This window comes from Triturus cristatus, chromosome 4_2 (assembly GCF_964204655.1).
Source record: "Triturus cristatus chromosome 4_2, aTriCri1.1, whole genome shotgun sequence".
NCBI classification, from domain to species: Eukaryota; Metazoa; Chordata; class Amphibia; order Caudata; family Salamandridae; genus Triturus; species Triturus cristatus.
The window spans coordinates 100,793,934-100,796,728 of NC_140586.1; the positions used below are offsets into that span (position 1 = coordinate 100,793,934).

General features: G+C 41.4%; 1 long non-coding RNA gene across 1 annotated transcript; it reads right to left on the reverse strand.

Annotated features, from left to right (window-relative positions):
• Positions 1–571: 571 nt before the first annotated feature.
• LOC146833095 (uncharacterized) lies at positions 572–1,008 on the reverse strand. The gene is made up of 3 exons (XR_014960199.1): positions 960–1,008; positions 783–865; positions 572–691 (listed from the first exon to the last, which is right to left on the reverse strand). It is a non-coding gene; the product is annotated as an uncharacterized LOC146833095 (long non-coding RNA).
• Positions 1,009–2,795: the final 1,787 nt, after the last annotated feature.

Sequence of the window (2,795 nt, forward strand, 5' to 3'; positions counted from 1 at the left end):
ACGTATTACCACTAACCCTCTTTAACAGAAGCCGATCCCACATGTGTAACTGTGTCCTGAGTCCTGAATGGCAGTGATCCCAAGTCCGTGGCAGCGACCACAGCAGCATACTCTTTGATCAGTTAGACATATTTCCATATGCAAGGCCGGCGACACATAGTCCCACTAACCCTCTTTAACACAAGCTGATCCCACATGTGTGAAAGCAAAGAACAGTGGTTCTGTCGGGAAGCATACAAACTTATTTGGGTATGTACTTAATACAACTAATCAATGCGTAAGGGCACATTCAATGGAGGACAACGAAGCACACACACAAAGCCAGAGTTACAGAAATGAATTAGTTTTACTGGACGGAGTGTATCAAAATTCATATAGAAACACCGAAGTGTTTACAGGATAAACCAACCGGGGAGCATGTACAAAATAAAACAATTAGTGATTCACCGTGCAATTTGACCAACCACAAATTCACATATCACAAATATGTACAATAAACAATACATAAAGATAAACAGACAGATCCAACTTCAAGCGCATAGACCACAGCAGGATGTAATTTCCTAATTCGGTTTGTGGAATTGCATGGAAACATTGGACAAGTAACGTCGACGTTTCGACCCTATACGGTGGTGCCAATTAGTGTGCATCAAAGGTGGGTCTTCATCAGGACAGAAGAATGGTTGGTGGCCTGTAAGCGCAAAGAATTTTACGTCAGGGCAATGTGCGTGTCACATAACAAGGAAACAATTAAAATTTCCTTGCGCGGCAAAGTTGCTCACCTGGGAAAAAGGATTTGTTCTATTGGATATGAATTCCTGGTGTCACATTAATAGTCAGCCGACATCTAATTTGGTCATGAATTCTGTAACAATTAAAGAATAAAGGTGTAGAAATGATCACACGGACTCCCTATCAAAGTGAGTGAGATATAACTAATTTGAAAAAGAGGCACATACCTGAACGACGGTAATTTCATTTAATGTAGATGAGTGGTGCCGTCATAACGATTGCCACATACTGTGAACAAAAAGGCACCATGATTAGGGTCGCCAGGGGGTGCTTAAATAGATTGAAGTTAATTGACACAAGGCGTAGGTATCATGTATTACTGCTCACGAAGTAGCGAAAGATACACGTAAAAGACGAACTAATTATGGAGTTTTACGTGAAGGACTGATCTCCCGTCTACAGTGCATAGTTCCGAGTGACACGGGGATAATTATATATAGAAAGTTTGAGCCAACTAGAATTGAGGCCAGTATTAGGCCGTTTTAAATCTTGACGGGTGATCATATTACACAAAACGATATTGGCAATTTAAGCAGAGCCTTTTTACAAAAAGAAAAAAAGAAAAGAAACTAAGTTCTGCCGCTCAAATACATAGATTAATACGGCCATTGGCGCTAATGCAGAAACTTACATGGTATCCTTAGTCTGGACGTCTTTATCCGTCAAAATCTCGGCCGCTACTGACAGCGAGGGCGGGGAGAAACTGACTATATGACGTAGTCACCGAAACCGTGTACGTGCGGAAAGCTGACTGAGCGGGTGATCTCTAAAGTCCGGAATGGACTACTCCAGGATATTATTGAAGTGAAGCCCTGAGACATCGTCTAGGTGTTTGAAACACTAAGAGACGGGAGATCAGTCCTTCACGTAAAACTCCATAATTAGTTCGTCTTTTACGTGTATCTTTCGCTACTTCGTGAGCAGTAATACATGATACCTACGCCTTGTGTCAATTAACTTCAATCTATTTAAGCACCCCCTGGCGACCCTAATCATGGTGCCTTTTTGTTCACAGTATGTGGCGATCGTTATGACGGCACCACTCATCTACATTAAATGAAATTACCGTCGTTCAGGTATGTGCCTCTTTTTCAAATTAGTTATATCTCACTCACTTTGATAGGGAGTCCGTGTGATCATTTCTACACCTTTATTCTTTAATTGTTACAGAATTCATGACCAAATTAGATGTCGGCTGACTATTAATGTGACACCAGGAATTCATATCCAATAGAACAAATCCTTTTTCCCAGGTGAGCAACTTTGCCGCGCAAGGAAATTTTAATTGTTTCCTTGTTATGTGACACACACATTGCCCTGACGTAAAATTCTTTGCGCTTACAGGCCACCAACCATTCTTCTGTCCTGATGAAGACCCTCCTTTGATGCACACTAATTGGCACCACCGTATAGGGTCGAAACGTCGACGTTACTTGTCCAATGTTTCCATGCAATTCCACAAACAGAATTAGGAAATTACATCCTGCTGTGGTCTATGCGCTTAAAGTTGGATCTGTCTGTTTATCTTTATGTATTGTTTATTGTACATATTTGTGATATGTGAATTTGTGGTTGGTCAAATTGCACGGTGAATCACTAATTGTTTTATTTTGTACCTGCTCCCCGGTTGGTTTATCCTGTAAACACTTCGGTGTTTCTATATGAATTTTGATACACTCCGTCCAGTAAAACTAATTCATTTCTGCAACTCTGGCTTTGTGTGTGTGCTTCGTTGTCCTCCATTGAATGTGCCCTTACGCATTGATTAGTTGTATTAAGTACATACCCAAATAAGTTTGTATGCTTCCCGACAGAACCACTGTTCTTTGCTTTCACTATAATGCCCAGGTTCTGAGGGTTACTGGGTTACCCCATTATCTTTAATGGTGATCCCACATGTGTAACTGTGTCCTGAGTCCTGAATAGCAGTCACCCCAAGTCCGTGGCAGTGACCACAGCACCAGACTCCCTCTGATCAGTGAGGCATTTTTCCATATGCAAGG